Genomic DNA, 20,631 nt, shown 5'->3' with positions numbered 1-20,631 from the left:
GAAAATCCCAGGTGAGTGCATTTCATTAGCAAAATGGGAAGGTGGGAGTGTGAAGGTCAACTTTGGACATATTCAGAAATGTCCAGGATATTCCAGTCATAAGGAGATTCCAGGATAAGGCTGTAGTTACATCAGGGAACCTCACCTGTCTGACTTTAACAGACCTTTGCAGAACGTGGTGTGACGTAAGGCGAGTGTGCCTGGGTTAGAAACCATGGGTCTGCCCCTCTAATCCTACCTCACCACTTACCTGTGGTATGACCATGGACAAGACATTTAATCTTCCTGAGTCTCTTCTGTAAAATCAATCCCTGTCTGTGTTAAAGGGCTTTTGTGAAGATCCAAAGAGAAAACATTTGTGAAACTCCCCCAAACACAGCCGTTAATAGATATTGGTTACTATGAAGATTTCTGACCTCTTTGATACACACAGCACCTTCTCTGAATTCCCGAAGGCACTTAATACTTGTGTCATTAATTTTGACCTCCCTGTACCACCTGTTATTATCTCTTAATTGCTTCACAAGTTTATAGGACTTTCTTAATTAGAGAAAATACTCACTGTGGGCAAAGACCTTATCTTAGATATTCACTAAATGCTCAGAATATTGTAGGCACGTACTAAGTGCTCAAAATGTTGTTGCCATGATTTATTTCTATGTCCAGGAAGACCAAAATAATCCCCAAAGATTTCTCAGAGGAAGTAGATCTCGAGGTTGACATTGACAGATGGGTAAGTAATGATAGGTAATGTTCAAGGGGCAAGATACCCAGTGAGGGGAATGATGTGAGCAGAGTGGCAGATTTTTTTTTTTTTTTTTACTTTTCTGGATGCCTGATTTCTCTAGAACATTCTACCAGGTTTGAAGTCACTTATCACCCTGGTGTTTTGTGAGAAAAGCTAATGAAACAAAACCAAAAGAGAAAATATCCATCCAGCAGCTGGACAGCTCAGTTATTTTTAGGGACAGGGGAAGAAGCCAGCATTTGAGACTCAGCAAAACATCCCACTCTGTTTGGGGTTGACCAGTCCCTGGGAATGCATGGATCTAAGCATTTTCTCAGCTGTAACTCTCCAGCACATGTGTATTTGAAGGGAAACTTAGCCCATCTGTTTCTAATTCATTTACATTGAACTCATCAAAAGAGCTGTTGACATGTCCTTTGCCTGGCCAAGTTCTCCATGGGTTTTTGGGAAATCCCAATATATTATTGAATCCTTTTTGGTGTACTGGGGTTGTTGGGTTTTGTCTTTACTGGGAGCCCAGGGAGAGTGGAGAATGCTATGAACTGGAGTCATTCCAAACCTGCTGAGCTCTGCTCTTCCCTCACTGAGTCTCAGTGGCTCTCAGTCTGATCAGCTTGGAAAGAGAACAAAGTACCAGGCATCCCCAAGGTCTCAGGTCTCCTCTCCTTGCTCCTAGCAGAGCCTGAGGGATGGCTCAGGAGAGGGAGAAAAGTGCTTTAGAGGCAGTTTGGCCAGTAGACTAATTACAGAATGAAGAGAGTTTTAATTCTAGATACTGTGTGACCTTGGGCAAAAGAAGTTCCTTTTCTGTTCTTCAATTACTCAAAATACAGTAAGAGAAATAGTATTGAAAATTTTGATCCATCTACTAGAGATGGCTTGTGTGGTTGGTGTCGTTTGTAACTTTGGAAACAAAAATATCACAGTAAGAAATTATGATTTTCTAGATCCCCAGATGGCAGTCCTGACCCCTTTGAGTAGAGTGTGTTCTCCCATCTCTAGCACTGGGCATGGACAATGCTGTATTGTCCATCCTTATTTTCTCTTAGGCTTGGTGAGGGGTCCAGCCTGGGTGTGTAGCTCAAGTCCTGAGTGATGCTGACTGATCCGCAAAGGGTTGGGTTGTTGATGTCGGAGTCCCCCAGCCTCTCCATTCGATATGCATACTTGGGCAAGCACGGAAGGAGATTTGTGCTCCTGCCAGCATAGGCATAGCTAACACCCCTATCAGAGGAGATAAATGTGCACATTCTAGAGAATTGAAAGCTGAAAAGGAACTTGGGAGCTCAAAACTCTCCTTTTTATTTTACGTATGAGGGAAACTAGGGCTCCAAGAGGCAAAATACTGTTCCCAGTACTTACGGGACATTGATTTTGTGCCGGTCCTGTGCTAAGTTCTATCATATTTGGCAGAACTGGATGGAAGATATTATTATCCCCATTTTGCAGGTGAAGCAACTGGGGTACAAAGAGGCTGATAACTGGTCAAAGTCACTCGGTGAGCAAGTTATGAACTAGAATCTGAATATAGCTCTGCTAACTTCAAAGGTCAATTGACACAGAGATAGCAAGTGAGGGACCAGAACACAGAATCCTGGATCTCCCAGCCAAAGAATGTTCATGCCCTCCCCTTTACAGCGCTTCCCTGGTCCATCCACAAGGGGTTGGCTGCCTGGGGAGAGGAGCCCAGTGGCAGAGGTGTAGAGGGTGATGAGAGGGTAAATAGGTGGAGGGGAATCTGAATCTCCCCCCTGAGGGCACTGTGCAGGGGCAGGCCCTGTGAGTGGCCTCCAGAGATGCCGCTATGGTCACCACAATTGAGCAAGTGAAGTTTAGAAGCCAACAGGTAGCAATGGCCTGTCAATTCAAAGGACTACCATAGCACCACTCCTGTAAAAGACACTTGTCACTTTCCATCTTTTCTATCCTTTTTGCCCCAACACATGAGAGGTGGCAGGGGGTGGGCGTGGAGAGTAGGAGATGTCTTAAGAGTAGACCAACTCCCTTTATCATCTCTTTGTCCTTTAGGCAAGAGCCTGGCCAGTGTTGGAGGAAGGGAGGAGATGATGCCTTATTGGATGTATGATGGAGTTCTGAAAAAGGCTCAGTTCATTTGTGCTTTTTTAATCATTGGAAGTGATTAGCCAGCAATGAGATATGCCTGGGTTATCACTGAGGATGGGAAAAGGGATTTGACAGGGACCGTCTGAAAACCAGGGTTGGGAAAAAGGCAAATGATTTCATGTCTATGCCCTATGAGTTCCAACTGTTCAATGGGCTGCTTATCTTCTCTTTTCCCATCCATCTAGCAAATGGAGGGAGTATGAGAATGGAATATGTCCTTAGATGAGACAACGTGTTCTTAGATGAAATTTCTCTTCTTCTCTTGTAGACACATTTTGCTTGTGTCTACACTCCTGGTTTTGGCCAAAAGAAAAAGACCTGGACACTGCCAGGTCGGCTGTTCTTCCCATATGAACTACTCAGCACTAGAAAGTCCAGACGTGGAGGGAGGGAAAGAGAGAGGGAGAGAAAGAGGGAGGGAAGGAGAGAGGGAGAGAAAGAGGGAGGGAGGGAGAGAGAGAGAGAGAGAGAACAAATGCCAAGGAGGGAAAGGGGAAAGGGACAAGGTGTAAGGGACAGAGTGGGTGAGAAATGCAGCAACGGGGAGGAAAAGAGGTGGGAAGAGTAGGAAGAGGGAAGGGAGTAGGGGATAGGAAAGAGAGAGAGAAGAGCGGCCAGAAGTGTTGAGAAGGGGGTTGGGGAAGAGGCATGGATTTTGGGGTCAGCACTGGAGCAGTTTCCTGCCAGGCCTGCTGCCCAGCCAGCTGCTGGAACATCTGCATCCTGGTGGGGGTGTTTCCAAATGGAGCTACCTCTTCCCGGGACTTCTTGCCCCGCACATTGGCGTGCCAGGCCCCTTAGGCCCCTCCCACCATGCCTGCTTTTCCTCTTATTAATCAGCCACTGTGTCCAAAGAGCTAAATCAGCTCTAGACGTAGGCAATGGGTGAGCAGTTGGGGCAACCATGGGGTCATCCAGGGGAAGAAGCATTTGCTCTTGGACATCACAGTTCCAGGCACAAGAGGAGCCAACTGGCTGTACCAAAGCTGCCCTAACCTCTGCTTGAATGAGTTTATGGAAAGAACATGGAAATGGGACTCGGGGTCTGGGGCGACAGAGTCACTGCATGTTCTTGGTGAGTCTTCTTGAGTGGCAGATCATCATCTGGAAAATAAGGACCTAAAGTCCCATCCTGATGACTTTGGGGAAAAAAATATTTCGTAAATCTCATTTTAGCATCCTTTGCTACCTGATACCTGAGTTTAGATAGACAGGGCTCAGATAAAAGTTGAAAGCTCTCAGCCTCTCCTCAATGCCTTTCATCTTGCTGCAGCACCTCAGGCCTGGTGGGGTCTGACCGGAGGGGTCCCTGCAGCGGCGCCCTTCCTGGGGGAGTGCCAGATGGTTTCAGGTGTCAGGGCCAACCTTCAGCCCCTGAAGGAGGGAAAGCTTGTCTCCCAGGCCTCCATGGCTTCTGTGGTGTCCTCTTAGTCTCTTCCAGAGTTCCCCAACCCCTGGTGTCACCCTGGGGCATCCACCCCACTCTGCCTCTCAGCTGACAGATAATCTCTGCGAAGCTGCCACAAGACCTGGAAGGTTCTAACTGCTAATTTGATGAAAAGAGGTTCTGGTTTAGCTCTTCCCTGGGAAATCTCACTTTTAAAGGCCGTCCTGCTCTTTCTCCAGATGGCTGCTTTCCTGGTCCTTCCTTTTCCTCTTCTGCCTCCTTCTTTTCCCAAATCCCGTGAAGATGTCCTCGGGGCAGCCGGGTCAGGCTAGGCTGCTTCCATGGCCTTACTTCTGTGAGAGTGGGAGGTGATTTCAGGGGACCCACTAGACCTGGCTAGTGGGGAGAGGCTGGAGGAGGGGGTGGACAATGCCCAAACCTCAGCTCCTGTTGTCCTGGCCCTAGAGGGGCCCCTGTAATTTACCTTCCAGAGCTGTCACAGCCAGACTGCTGGTGAAGTCATCCTGGGAACCCCAGGCTTTCCCATCCCCTCCTGCCCTGGGGAGCCCTCCCACCTTTGGGCTCTCTGCTCTCACCCACCCTGCCAAGACCCTCTTGGGGTCAGTGATGGTAGAGTTAGGATGCCGCTCTCCCTGCAGCCTTGCACGTTTGTGGGGGATCTAAACTAAATTGAGGAAGATCCCCTCTGATATTTCTGGCCTCTTTCAGCGTTAGGTTCACATGGCCCCCTGAAATCACCTGTTTTCAGTCTCTTTAATTTTGGCCTCTTCAAAGCTCTGCACAGACCCAGAGAGTTTATATGTGTCCTCTGATGAGCAGTGGGGCGGACACTGGGGGCAGACACTGGAAGGGTGTGTCTGAACATCAAGGAAACTCCACAGATGGTCCCTGGAGAGGGGATTGACTTTGGGATTCACTACCCCGCCTGGGGAGGGGTATGCAGTGAAGGTTGGAATGTAATTAGATGCCACAGGTGTGTTTACATGAGTTCACGGGACATAAATCCCAAACACCGAAGTGGACCTATAGGCAGGAAGAGGCTTGCCATTTGCTGAACACCTACTGCGTGGCCCTTGATAACTCATGTACCCTCACAACAGTCCTGCTAGGTAAGCGTTGTTATGCCCTCTTACAGATGAGGGCACTGGGGCTCCGAAAGATTGTGAAAATAGCCTAAGATCACAGTGTAGCAAATGGCAGAGCTGGGGTTTCTTGGCTGGGATTTTTTTTTTTTTCCATTTACATTATTTTTTTAAACATCTTTATTGGAGTATAATTGCTTTACAATGCTGTGTTAGTTTCTGCTTTATAACAAAGTGAATCAGTTATACATATACATATGTTCCCATATCTCTTCCCTCTTGCATCTCCCTCCCTCCCACCCTCCCTATCCCACCCCTCTAGGTGGTCACAAAGCACCTAGCTGATCTCCCTGTGCTATGCGGCTGCTTCCCACTAGCTATCTATTCTACGTTTGGTAGTGTATATATGTCCATGCCACTCTCTCACTTTGTCACAGCTTACCCTTCCCCCTCCCCATATCCTCAAGTCCATTCTCTAGTAGGTCTGTGTCTTTATTCCTGTCGTACCCCTAGGTTCTTGGCTGGGATTTTAAGGGGAACTTGGCATGTTTGGATCCTGACTGCCTTGGGGAGGTGTGATGAGGGGGCACCAGGCACTGCTTGTCCTCTGCTCCCAGTGGACCCCCTCTTACTCCCAAGTCAAATTCTTTTTGCTTCTCAAAGCCAGTTCCAGACTCAGCCCTGCTGGGAAGGTCCCTGCTTCCTGCTTCTCAACCCCTCTCCTCTCCCACAACTGTCTTGAGCTCCTGCAGTGAGCACAGGGAGACCAGAGGAAGTTCATTCTCCCTGTGGGGCTCCTTCCTCTATTGGGACCAGGCGCTCCTGGTTTGCTCAGATGAGGCCTTCATGGTGTCACCCCCTGACCACTCTTGCCGTGGTGGTCCACGCTGATGGAGAAACCAAATGCTGAGCATAGCTAAGCCACAGGGACTTCTCCCGGGCTCCCGTTTGCCAGCTCTGACCTGAACTAGCTTTGTCTGGCGGCAGGGCAGGGAGGGTCCCTCTGCCTGGAGGTGCTTAGCTGAATCCTGACTGAAGACAGTGGACTATACAGAGGATGGCCAGTCACCCACATGGCTTCACGCTGCCACGGGCAGGCCTGCTCTCAGTCCCACATCCCTATCCTCAGTACCAGCCAACTTCCAGTGTTCCTTCCTTTCCCCTCATCTGTGTGCCTCAAGCTTCCTGGGGCAATGGTGCTGGTGCGTAAATGGAGTCACATTCACTGTAGCCGCTTGCTGACGCTCACAAACATCTTTCTACCAAGACACTTAGCTTCCTGGATTACATTTCATAATATGTACTTTCTGTAAATCTGGGTAGTGGCCCCACCTACCGGGCACTGCTGTCGCTACTGTTGGGCACTGCTTCCTCTGGGCGCGGCTGCCTTCTCTGCTCTGGGCCCATGCCCACCTTCACTCTCCTGTCCCGTGCACCCCTGCAATCTGCCGCTGGGCACCACTGCTGCTGTGGCCACCTCATCCATCGCCCAGGTGACACTAGGGACTAAAGCTGTGTGCAGTCAACATGTCAGAGGATGTCTCCCTACCCCTCTGTGTCCTTTTGATGGGGGTCACAAGTAGAAGCCTGTGCTGTGATGCCTGGCGACACTTTTGTGGCATTTTCTGGTTTTGCCTTGTAGCTGAAACTGTGCACCTCAGATTGGGACTTGAACCAATGTGCCGGGACTCAAACCCAGCCTAAACCCAGACTGGGACTTGAACCCATGTGGCCGGGACTTGAGCCCAGCCAAAATCCTGATTGGGACTTGAACCCACACAGCTGGGACTCAAACCCGGCCAAAACCCAGTCTTCCAACTGAGATCACACACGTGGTTTCAGGGCTCAATGAAGCTCAGGTTCTTGATGTCTCATCACAGAAAGAATTCAGTGAGAGACAAAGTGATAGGTGAGAAGTAGATTTATTTAGAGAGAAACACACTCCACAGACAGAGTGTGGGCCATCTCAGAAGGTGAGAAAGGCACCAGGGTATGGGATTGTCAGTTTTTAGAAGAGTAGGTAATTTCGTAGAGTAATGAGTGGGATGAGTATTCCAGCTATTTTAGGAAGGGGCGGGGATTTCCAGGAATTGGGCCACCGCCCACTTTTCGATCCTTATGGTCAGTCTTGGAACTGTCATGGCGCCTGTGGGTGTGTCATTTAGCTTGCTTATGTGAGCATACACTGAGGCTCAAGGTCTAGTGGAAGTCGACTCGTCTGCCATCTTGGATCCATTTGGTTCTAATGAGTTTATGTCACATCCTTGGACTATGTCATTCTTTCAAAGGTTGTGCCCTGTCTCCTTCCTTCCTGTTTCATAGCCACTTTTCCCCTTGGACCTGAGAGATGGCTGGACTGGGAGGGGAGTGTGAGGAATGAGGATCATGCTGCTCTCAGTGTGATCACAAACTACTTCTCTGTTCCTGGGCCAAGCTTGGCTTCCTGACTTCTGCTTATTTTAAGAGAGTTCTCTGCTGGGAAGCTTAGCCCCTTGTGAAACAGATGCTGGATGGGTTTGCCTCACCTGGTTCCTAGACCTCTCTTGATCCCAGCAAGCTGAAATGGGGAAGTGCCACCCTGACCCCCCCATCTGCTTCTTTATCATCTCCTCTGTTCTTTCTGCCCCCAGACCTCCATCGTGCCCTCTCCTCTGCCTGGAACAAGTACAGATGTGTGCCTGTGTTGTGACGGCTGGTGGCAACTTCCCTCCTCTCCATCTAGCTAAATCCTACTTCTCCTTCTGGGCCCAGCTGAGACCCCACCACCTTGGGAAGCTTCCCTTGATTAGCCAGCCCTGCACCACAGCTCCCTCTTTTCAACCCCTACAGCCCTTAGTCGGAACCATCCATACTGTCACGTGACCACTTTACCCCTGCTATAGGTGGGATGTTTGTGTCCCCACCCCCCCAAATTCCTATATTGAAACCTAATCTCCCATGTGATGGTATATGGAGGTGGAGCCTTTGGGAGGAGATTAGGTCATGAGGGTGGAGCCCTTGTGAATGGGATTAGTGCCCTTATAAAAGAGACCCCCGAGGAACTGGTGAAATGTTGGTCAAAGGTAATGAACTTTCAGTTGTAAGATGATGCAGTACTGGAGAGCTAATGTAGAGCATGGTGACCAGTTAATAATAACGTATAGTTGAAATTTGCTGAGAGTTGATCCTGAGTGTTCTTACTACTCCCCCCACTGCACCCCCCACACAAAAGTTAACTATATGAAGTGAGAGAAATGTTAACTAGCTGATTGTGGTAATTATTGCATAATATATGTATATCAAAACATCTTGTGGGCTTCCCTGGTGGTGCAGTGGTTAAGAATCTGCCTGCCAGTGCAGGGGCCACAGGTTAGAGCCCTGGTCCAGGAATATCCCACATGCCACAGAGCAGCTAAGCCTGTGTGCCACAACTACTGAGTCTGTGCTCTAGAGCCCGCGAGCCACAACTACTGAGCCCGCATGCCACAACTACTGAAGCCCACACTCCTAGAGCCTGTGCTCTACAACAAGAGAAGCCACCACAATGAGAAGCCTGTGTGCCGCAGTGAGGAGTAGCCCTCACTTGCTGCAACTAGAGAAAGCCCATGCGCAGCAATGAAGACCCAATGCAGCCAAAAGTAAAAAATACAACAACAAAAAAAAGCATCTTGTACATCTTAAATATATACAATTTTTATTTATCAATTATACTTCAATAAACCTGGTGGGGAAAAGAAAGAGAAAAAATAAATAAAAGAGGCCTCAGAGAGTTTCTTGCCCTTCCACCATGTGAAAACATAACAAGGAGATGGCTGTCTATGAACCAGGAAGCAGGCTCTTAGCAGACACTGAATTTTCCAGTGCCTTGATCTTGGACTTCTAGCCTCCAGACTGTGGGCAATACATTTCTGTTGTTCATAAGCCACTCAGTTAATGGTACTTTGTTACAGCAGCATGAACAGACTAAGACAACCCTCAAGCAGTTCTCTACCTGGTGTCGCTTCTCTCCGTCTAGACTGGGTGCCCCTTGAGGTCTTGGAGTACATGCAATTTGCTTCTCTTGCTTCTTGCAAAGTACTCACTGCTTGGCTAGGGCTCAGCAAACCTTTGATGCCTGATTGAGTAAAATCGGGGACATGGTTGATGTGGGCTTGGGAGGTCCCGGTAGCCCCTTTCTTTGTGCTGCCCTAAAATCCTGACTTGGTTAATTAAGATGCACTAAGAAGTCTGGGGAACTGTCATCTTCTGTTTGCAAATCACACTCTGTTCTGTCCTGCCCTCATTCCTCAAGCCACCTGGTTGGCAGCCCTGAAAGCAAAAGTGTCTGCAGGTCCCTTCCAGGTGTTGCCTCTCCACCTCTAAGGAGAAAGATTTAGTTGTATGGATTTTGGCAAAGCTTTAAAACCCTCAATAAATAACAAAAAATTCAGCCTACCATTCTGCATATTTTATAACTCAGTCTAATAAAGAAATAATCCAAGATGGCACCTGCTAAGAAAACTTAGTTTATTGAAATATGACTGTAATATAGAAAAGATGGCTAATGCACTAGGCTGCAAGATATTAATGCTCTACACTTCTGCTGGTGTGTTTAAAAGAAGTCTCTCATGTATTTCATTTTATTTTATTAGGAGCCATAGCATTAGCTTTTAAAGACATTGTGAATGAGAGAGAGAAGGGAAGAGATTTGAACTATTTAAAAAAAAAACCCTCAGCACCTCAGCCTGCCTCCTTTCTCTACAGATGAAACAAACAAACCAAAAAAAAAAAAAAAAAAAAACAAGAGAGAGTTTTTTTTCATAAACATTTTTTTTTTTTTTGCCTGGCTGGGATATTAGGACAGTATATTAAATTCCCCCAAAAGGAGGCCCTAGAACTATTTACATAATAATATCTCCACTGTGGTTGTGACAGATGGGCTCCACTGACGCAGACATACTGTTAGGGGCTTAGCAATAGATTAAAAAAACCCACCACAATACTGTGTAACATAATAAAAGGGGATTGTAATGTACATCATAACTTGTGGCCAAGGTTAAATTTGTAGTCAGAGTATGAAAGTCGTATTCCATTTTACAAAATAGATGTTCCAGAGAAAAGCATTAAAGATGAGTTGACTCAACCATTTATTTTTAGTTTATATTTTATTCTATTTTCCTTGGCCCTACTTATGCAATATTTTTTTAATCATATGAAATGATATTGTTATGTACCCCCTACCTACCCCCTCCTCAGTGTGAGGGGCAGCCTGGGATCTACAGACTTTCTTAGTTTTGTGGATTCATGTTTCGGGGGGCCCTTTGCTCTACTGGAAAATGGCTGCTTGTGGTTTCCTTTTTTGTTTTATTCAAAGCTTCTTGCTGGAGCTGAGACAGGCAGTGGCCTCTGAGGGTGGCCTCCTTTGGCTTATGTGGAATCTTTGGAGACAAGCTATAGTTCCAGGGCAATGTGGCCATCAAGAGGTGATATGGATATGAGAGCAGAGACCAGTGGGAGCCATCCCATGGAATATGGACTGTGAACACCTTCCTAGGCAACCCCGTCTTTCTTGTCAAGAAATTGACCATTGACTTCATCCCAAAAGTCCTACCCTCCTGAACCTACCCTCTCTCCACCAGCATGCACACTAAGGCGTTGGGTGAAGGGGGAGGCACTCTCTTTACCTCAAGAAATATTTATGGGGTGGGATATCTGCCGAAGACGTTTCATCCTCATCTACTGTCCTAAATCTCCTGGTGCCTTTCAGTGCCAACCGAAACAAAGATTTTTTATGGATCACAAGATAATAGAATTTGGAGCTAGAACAAACATTTGTGCAAAAAAAAATCCTCCATGTGCCTCGTTATTTAATCTGTAAAATGGATAACATTTAGTTCCTATTTCATGGGGGTGGTTATGAAGTTTTAATGAAATAAAAGTGCTTAGCGCAGAGTAAGTACTCAATAAATGTTAGATGCTTCATTTAATGGTTATAAATATTATTCTCTCACTTAGAGATGATCGTCTGCAGACTAAAAAGAGCAATTGAAAACCTGTGTATTTCCCTTTTCTGAACCATCTCTCTCCCTGGGTCTCTCTTTCAGGCCAGAAGTTAATTCACCCTCCCTTCATTCCTTCCTTTCTTTTTGCATTGGTTTATTCTATACTCTTGCTTTCTGCAGGTCCAATATTATCCATTATTCAAGGCTGCACTGAAATCTCCTCCCCTCCCTAGATTAGCTGATCACTCCTCCATCTTGACAAGCCCTGGCCTCCTCTGAAACCTAGAGCAACTAGAATCTACTCATCCATTTGGTACCACTTTGCAGGTGGAAGTTAGAGAGAGTATAATGGCAGCTCCTGAGAGGAAGATCTCTGAGAAACTATAGATATTGTTCAAGGAAGGAGCTCTGTTACCAAAAGTTTGAAACAGTGCCCGTGGGCCTTTGCGGGGATGCTAAAGGTTAGATTGCAGCATTTAAGGAGGACAGAATTACAAGTAGTTAAAGAGATCAACTAGTCCACACCTCACCTTTAAAATATGATAGAGGAAACCGAGGATCAGGTGGACAGGAGGCTGTTCTGCTAAGGGTCCCACAGCCAGTAAATCTGGTTCCAAGCTTCAGCTGGTGTTCAATTCCCCTTCCCACCACCATGCCACAGAGTCTGTGTTGGGTGTGGAAATTAACTGGAAGACTTCTAAACTCTAAGATAAAAAGCTGTCCATTGTAGTTGAGGTTTTTTTTTTTGTCTTGAGTTGCGATTATTTAAGTTTTGCTTATCAATGAGTGGTCTTCTAACTGTTATATATTTGATGAGGGCAAGACTAGATTAACTGCTTCTATGTGCACAGTACATGTACTACACAGGAAGACAAATTTTACCAACAGGGGGTCAGTTACTCTTTGTTGATCCAACTTAATTTGCTCTAAACCAGCCTGAGTTAGTATCTTCACTTTGGTCAAAGCCAGCAACCTCTTAAAAGACATTGGAGATTCGGTAAAGAGCATGCATAGCCTCTCAGTACTCCATGGCAGCGTGCAGAATGTTAAGGCATGACTTTAACTAGGGGTCCTCCCTCTGGGGCCAGGCCAGAGTATGCAGGAAGACAAAGGGACTAGAGAGGTGCCCGGCCCAGGCAGTGAGCCTGGCTTAGGGAATTCAGTCAGGGCTTGCTCAGCTGGGAATGCTGAGTGTTTCCGTGGTGGGGCCGACCATCAACCCTGGAAGGTCAGGGAAGCTGACTGCTAGGGGCAACTTTTGGGAGGAAACAAGTACCATCTTCTCAAAAGACACTGTTCTGAATTCTTATTGCTGCATCTAATGGGACCTCAAACACAATCTGAGCGCATGGCTACCTGCATGGAGTTATTTGAAGGGTCCTAGAAATTTGAAGTGTATGATCACACAAGCACTGTTGAATAGAAATATAATGTGAGCCACAAATATAATGTAAAATTTACTAGTAGACATATTATAAAAGTAACAAGAAGCAGGTGAAGTTAATGTTATGAATGCATTTTAATTTAATTCACTGCATCTAAAATATTCTAATTTCAACATATCGTCATAAGAAATTATTAATAAGATGTTTTACATCCTTTTCTTCAAAATAAGTTTTTGAAATTTTGTGTTTATTTACATTTAAGTTATATATCAATTGGATGGGAAGTTGTCTAATAGGTACAGAGCTTCAGTTTTGCAAGATCAACAAGTTCTAGAGATTGGTTACCCCACAAAGTGAATATGTTTAATGAGAAACTATACAATAAAATGGTTAAGATGGTAATTTTTGTGTGCTTTACCATAATTTTGAAAAGTGAAGCAGATTTATTTACATTTATATGGAAAAAAGTTTAAAACGTGGTTAGGTAAATGTTAAATAAAAAATAATAGTGTTAAAAAATAAAGTATATATCAATTGGAATCAGCTATTTCTCAAATACTCAATAACCACCATATTGGATGGAATGAGTCTAAACCATCTTTTTCTTCGAAATTCTGCCAGTTGGGCCAGGAGAGGGGAGAGGATTAAGGGGTCATTACTGTTCTAACTCACATCCCCTTTGAAATGTTCATATTTTAGCACTAGTTTTAATAGTGTTAACAATAGTGATCAAGTTTCTAAACCTCTTTCCAATGTGGCTGGAGTAGAAATACGACCAAGGATTTAGCATCGCTGGTGGGGTTTTGGAGATCAAGGGAAGTTAGAAGGTAGACGGAGGGACATCACCTGGAGGGTACTGGGTGAGAGCAAACAGTTGAGATGAGGATGTGAGTGGCATCAGGGTAATGCCCAGGCCACACGCAGTGGTGAAAAGAGTGTAGGATTTTTAGGATCAGGACTGGCTGTCTGGATGCCCTCCCCTGACTACATGATCTTAGAGTAAATCACGAATCTCCCCGAATCTCACCTTCCTTAATCTGTAACGTGGGGGTAATAAGCCCCTTCCTGGTTTCCTCGAAGAGGAATTGTCAGTCTCGGATTATAAAATTCACAGAAGTGGCTTGGTGCAAACACTAAAGTCCTCAACTTAGGTAAATTTCGAGCCATCCAGCTGTGAGTCTTCCAGCAGGGCTGCTTCGCTTAATTCAACAGAAGCAGGATTTATTAAGGGACTGGCCTAAGGCAAAGACTGTAGCAAGGGAGGAGGTGTCAAAGAGGGAAGCACATTTGCAACCTCCTGCCTCAGTTGGAGAGAAAAAATCCAGCTAGAAACGATTAGAAGACAGAATATAATTTGTCTGTGCAAACCAAAGTGGTTTGCACAGACAGTCTGAGGGGAGACAGTAGAGAGGCTGCTGTGTGGGCAAGGGATCTGGGGGTTGTCAGTTGTGGGGTGGGGAGATGCCCCAGGCAGGATGCAGAGTCCGAAGGGGCAGAGCAGGAGAGGAAAGAGTGTTTCTGGTGGAGGGCACAGCACAGACAAAGGCCAGGAGTGGGAATGAGAGGCCACACCCTGGGGGCAATGAGAAACCTCCTGGTTGGGACAGAAGTGAGGGGCAGAAGGGGGTGGCCATGGGTCTCTTCCCTGCCAGCACCCTTCCCAATGCATGAGGCGTCAGGCAGAGACCAAACGTCTGATGCTCAAGTCTTCTGTCTTGCCCTGAAAGTGGGTCACTCACTGCAGAGGAGACCAGCCCACTTTAGATAAATATGAAATACAACCACAGCCATGGCGGGGATGCTCAAATAATCATCGGGAAGGCCTTGGGCAGCTCAGAGAAAAGGGGCTCTGATCTCAGACCATCTCTCTGCTGCACATGCTGGTACCAGGAATAAAACTGAACAGAGGCCCCACAGGAAACAAAATTGTCAGATATTTCCAAAGATTCCAGGGACCTCTGGCTTTTGAGCCAGTTCTTTGTTATCAGTTTACTATTTAATATCAGTTTTTTGATATGAGTGTTTTCCATCATGAATCCACACGGTTTTATACACACACACAATTCAGATTCCACCTGCATGCACTGTAGGTGCCCCTCAGTTCCTCGGCAGGCACACTGACGTCCTTTCCCATCACTCACATGTGCACGCAGAGACATACGTGCGCGCACAGACATACATGCACACACAGGCCTTGGGAACCTGGAGGACACAGCAGCTTTAATTGGAGAGCAGTGAATGGATGAAGACTCAGGGCTGAGCTGATGTTTAAGACTGTTAATCAGACACCCAACGGGTAGCTATAGAAATGACACTGGGGGCACCCTTGTCCCTTATTCTTTCCTCTCCTGTCAATTTCCTATCAACTCTAATATCTTTCAAGCTTTGGGGTCCTTGCTTGCCTGTCACTTTTCTCTCCACTCTTACGTACACCTTTTTCCAGTGTTCCGGTGGGCTAAGAATGTGGATATTGGAAAAGGTCACATTAGCTTCGTAATTTGCTTTGGTAGTTTGTGTGGAGATAGGATGCTTCAAAAAGTTCCCTCTGCCCCAGGAGCCCTCTCACCCTGACCATACTATTTCCAACTCCACCTCTGGACTACGCTTGCCCTAAGAAGAGGAACCGCTCTATCTGGATTTGAATGATGGGCTATTTTCTAGTGTTCTTTTATTAGGCAGAAAATTCAGGCTGGGGCCATTTTCTTCTTTCTTATGTACTCCTTATATCTAGTGCAGAATTGGGTCCAACTTAGTAAGTGCAGGATGGATAGAAGGATGGATAAACCCAAGATTATTAGTTTACAAAATCATTTCATTTGCCAGCCAGAGCTTGATCTTAAATCCTGCTCCAAGGGTCTGAAATGAAGCTTTGTTTTTGTCTAGAGGTCTAACACCAGCCAAAGAATGGCAAGCCCAATTCCAGACAAATTCTTAGTCCCAGGCTTGTCTCCCACTGCACTGTGATGATAGGTAGGCTAAGCTGTAAGTACCACCATAGGTTAACTGAAATGACCCATCAAAGGCAGCCAGGTGCAAGAATGGCTCCAACAGGCTGGAAAAATAAAGCCAACAGAATACCTGCTTAATTCAGGAGTAAAACCTTGTGCCATCGTCTGTTGTTCTCTGACTCCTCGCTGTTGGGACTCTGCTTTGCCCACTGGGTGATGTGTTGCCCAAGAGTAAGGATTGAAGTCTCCCAGCTTTAAAGTCAGAATTAGGTTCCGGGGATTTCTCCAGCCTTGGAGCTAAATGTTACCTCCAAAATTAGGGTCTGGCTAGTTTGCACCACAGTAGAAGGGCTACATGGACTGCAAGGGTTCAGTGACCATGGCATTGTGACCAATCTTCAGGAAGGGAAACTAGCATGTATGTGTGCTAAGTGCCAAATATTGTTCCAGTTAGTCTCAAATGCATTATTTTTCCTAACTTGGACAACAATCTCATGGTTGAAGATTATTTTAGAAAAGACTGAGGCTCCACGAGGTAAGCAGCTCACTGACTGCCCCACAGATTTGGCTGTCAAACACCCAAACCTGACAGCTTTGCCCTGCACCTGTGGACAGGCTTTGGATGGAGAAGAGTGGAATGGACTGAATTAATATCAAATGTGGTAGCTGTGGGGAAGCACAGGGCAGATTAGGATGTGATTAGACTTCATTTCCACATTTCCCCTTTCCTTCTCCCCAGGAGCGTCTGATAAGTTCCTCCTATGGTCAAGTGGGACAGTGCAGTGGGCAGAGCCTCTCTAGAGGATTTGCAATTCAAGGGAGATTAGTGGATTGAAAGAGAAAGATATCCAGTGGTAGAATGTCAGGCACCTAATGGCCAGTGAGAGAACAGCTGGAGGTGGGTGGATCAGTCCTAAGGACTAGAGAGCCTGGGCCTAAGGCAGTTTGCTCCTGGTATCTCCTCCCTCTTCCAGACCCACTTCCCTCTGCCCTTTCCTGTCTGGCTCCTTTGCTTTCTCTCTTTCTTTTCAGGACTCTGAGTTGCTAGGCAACCCTGGAGCTGGTATGGCGAGCAGTCTCCACACAGGGACAAGGAGTCGATGGAACCCATGATTACAGGTAGCTGTGCAGAAAGGAAGACGACAGCATCTCCCTCATAGCCTCCCAGAGATACAGGAAGTGACAGGTCTGGGTGAGAGAAGGAAAGCTTTGCTCAGGCCACTTGCCACCTCCCCTCCCTGTTCTCCTGCTCCCTTCTCCCACCAGCAGGACTTCCTTCCATGCAGGCCCCAGAATCTTGGTGCTCTTGGCCTCCTAGTGCCCCACTCAGACTACAGTGATCTGGACCACCCAGGCCCTAGACACCTCGCCTGGAGCTCCCTCAGCTGTTCCCCCCTTCTGGGCGTGTACTCACTTAGGCAGACCTCCATGGCTTAACCTTGCCAAGTGTGAGTAGGCCCTGGAGGGGGAAGGGGAGAGCAGGAACCCTCTGTACCTGCAATCTGGAGAGGTGAGAGCTATCAGTCTCTGTTGTGCTCCGGTGATACAGGGGAAGGGATGTGTCTGTTCATGGTCAGCCTAAGCTGCTCCTGGAATCTAGAGGGACAGTGGCAGTGCCTGAACTGAGTAGGGGTGGAGCTCAGAGGGCAGCCTAAAGACACACTTGTTGCTTCAGTGATACAAGCTTAAACGTTTACTGAGTTCGTATCCTGGGCCAGGTACTACCCATTCTGGGTGCTGGTGATTCCACAAGTAAGGAAACATTCAGTCTCTGACTTCACAGAGCTAATATTTCTACCCGACAAGAACGCCAGCAAAAATAGACAATTAAACGAATAATGCTACTTTGGATAGTGGTTTTAACAGTTCCCTTCCCGAGGAACTGTCCTGCTCAGAACTGGGCGGGGGGGTGGGGTGGGGGAGCAGGGTTCCTTTCCAGCAGTTTTCACCCTGGAGCATCTGGATCCCATCACTGTGACATTTCCCAGAAGACTGCTGGGTAGTCCTGGTGGCAGAGGTGCTCCTAAGTGTGTATGTGTGTCCTCCACGGACCCCCATCGCGTGGCATAGGCTTGAGGACGTAAGGGGCAGGGCTGATGGCACTGCCCAGGCTGAATCGGCCTCCTGAATGAAAGTTGAGGCTGTCAGTCCAACACAGCTCTGGGGAAGCACGTGATCTAGACCTGGCTAATCAGAGCTCAGTGATTAGTTAAGGAGGGGCACGTGGTCTAATGTAGCCAATCAGAGTCCACTTCTGCGCTCCGGGTTGGTGGAGTTCTTTTTTTTTTTTTTTTTTTGCGGTTTGTGGGCCTCTCACTATTGTGGCCTCTTCCGTTGCGGAGCACAGGCTCTGGACGCGCAGGCTCCGTGGCCATGGCTCACAGGCCCAGCCGCTCCGCAGCATGTGGGATCTTCCCAGACTGGGGTATGAACCCGTGTCCCCTGCATTGGCAGACAGACTCTGAACCACTGCGCCACCAGGGAAGCCCTGGTGGAGTTCTTTTTCTGCAGGGGTTGCGGAGCCGCAGGGGGTCATGGGCGTTCTTTGCTGTCCTGGAGGAGGTCTCAGCCCACCCAGAGGAAATCAGAGCCAGGCAGAGAAGTGAGACAGCTGAGCCTCAGGCCAGTGCACCTTTGGACCTTTGGGTTTCATAAGCCATTATATTCCATTTTATTTTATTTTAAAATTTTGTTATTTTATTAATGCTTAAGCCAGTTTGTGTGGGTTTTTTACTACTTGGCCCCGTTAAGATTTCTCTACCCACATAATGTCATCACTGCTCCCTCCCCTGCATCCCTTTGCTGCCCAAGTATCCAGGGTTGTCCTCCAGACTGAGGAGTTTCCTTAGTCCAAACTCCAAGTTTCAGGCCAGGGACCACTTATTCCCTCTTCTTTCTGGAAAAACACACCTGTGCTGTGTTCCATCTCTTCAGGGCCCTGCCCTCTGCCAAGGTTTATTTGATTAAGTTATAGTAGGCTACTGATGGCTAAAAATTGCTCTGGCTGTCAATAATCCTGTGTGGTACTTTCACAATTGCACTGCAGTCCTTCGTGCCATAATCCATGGACCTGGACACCTGATGTTGGAAGTTCAGGCGCTGTGGCAGGCTGCAGGGAGGTGGCTTCATAGGATGCTCCACCTAGTGACTCTGAAGTTCCTTGGCTGTATGTTCAGTTTCTCTGCCTGTGTCCATGGCTGAGGGCCAACTACCTTGGCTTGCAGTGGAATGCCAGAGCCTCTACCACTGTGAAGAGGTCACGTCCTTCTCATAGAAGGAGGGAGAAATGTTCTGAAGGGAAGGGTTTTGGAAACAGGCATTGGATGAACTTCTGAGTCCTGGAGTGGCCTGGACTAGTCAGTGGCCTTGCAGGGCATCACGCTTCTCCTTTATAAAATGTACGCTGACCCCCAAGTCCTCTTCTAGCACTCACATCTGGCCTGTAACTCTAAGTGGCCCGTGGGCCTTTGTGTTTTAGTGTGACAAGTGTCCCCATAGGAGTGTGAGGTATATTTAAATGGATACTTTTCACAGTTTACTCACGTTTCACAATCCACTCATAGTTTTCTTGCTCCCTTCCGCTGGTTTCAGGCTCATTTTGTGACTTACTCGTGTTCATTCCATGCAGGGCAGTGAGGGGGAAGTGTAAGGAGTTTAGCTCCAGCAATTAGGACATCTGGGTTCCAGTCCCAAAGTGGCCGCTATCCAGATAGCCGAGACCTTGAAAGAGGTACCTACTACTCTTGATCTGTGTTCTTATTTGTAAAATGGGAATAAGACCATTTTGCTTTGCTTACAGGTTATGGCTTATGTGACACATTAAATGCAAATGCAATGAAGAGATAGAGGCTGTGTAAAAATACCAGGGAGCTCTTGGCTCTTGACTTGGAGGAGGCCAAGGTGCAACTTTCTTCGGTTATCCTGCATCTGAGTCCATCCTACCCCAGCTGCCTCTGACACGCTGCCCAGGTTTGACCTTGGGGAGATTAAAGTCGCGTACCTGAGCTGTATCTGTGGGGAAGCCAGTGCTATGTCTGTCATCGGCCCCCTGAACTTGTCTCCAGAAAAGGTTGATGATGATGTCACCAAGGCAGCAGGTGGCTGGATGGGTCTAAGGTTACAGTGGAACCAACTATTCAGAAGAGACAGAACTATATGGAGGTGGTACCATTGCCTCTGCCCTGATCATCATCAAGAAAAATATTAAGCTCAGTGGAAATACCACTTTTGATGACACTGTCAGCATTACCTGACAGATGCAGCACTGATTTTTAGCCAGAGAACTCTCTGGAGCCATTAGAGATGACTGCACAGTCTGTGGGTTGCAGTGTTGATGGCTGCCTTCATGACATCATACATGACATGAATAGTGTTACAGCAGAATGCCCACCTAGTTAAGAACTACAAAGGAAAATGTTTCAATAAAGAATCATTTGACAATTAGAAAAAAGAAAAAGAAAAAAGAAAAAAATACCAGGGGAAAGTGTTACAGTTTGGTAATATGCATTGGAAAACAGAGTTTGTCTTCCAGCACATCCAGGAAGCAGGTGGTGCAAAACACTCTCTGACAATGGATAGTGAGATGGGGGCTCAGAGAGGGAAGGATATCAGCCCAGCATCACACAGCAAGTCCCTGGACTGAGGTGCAGTCTGCGGGCAGAGCAGGAGGCCCTCCTACTGGTGTCCTGTTGGCTTACTCTCCCAATTTCCAGGTTAGAGATTTGAATCAGATACAAGGCAAATGCTTAGGCAAGGAAAAAGTGTTTTGCTAGCTTGCTCCACAGGGAGAGTCTGTGATATGATATGAAGCTGAAAATAGAGTGCCTCAGGAAAGAATGATCAGCCACTGACTGTCTTGTGGTGGGTGTGGGGGGCCTCCTCCAGGAAGACAGGAGTTGAAATGAGAATAGAACGCGGTCGCTGCCATGTTGTACTGCTGAGTGCAGACGCTCTGGGCTGGGATTTGGAATCCGTGT

At 47.0% G+C, this 20,631-nt stretch overlaps 1 pseudogene; it reads left to right on the top strand.

Moving 5' to 3' along the window:
• The window catches only part of LOC132532186 (large ribosomal subunit protein uL11-like), a 93,173-nt pseudogene extending 73,120 nt beyond the window's left edge, over positions 1 to 20,053 (top strand).
• Positions 20,054 to 20,631: the final 578 nt, after the last annotated feature.

This window comes from Lagenorhynchus albirostris, chromosome 14 (assembly GCF_949774975.1).
Source record: "Lagenorhynchus albirostris chromosome 14, mLagAlb1.1, whole genome shotgun sequence".
NCBI lineage: Eukaryota > Metazoa > Chordata > Mammalia > Artiodactyla > Delphinidae > Lagenorhynchus > Lagenorhynchus albirostris.
Note: the sequence above shows the minus strand (reverse complement) of the source record. Positions and strands in the feature narration are given on the sequence as shown.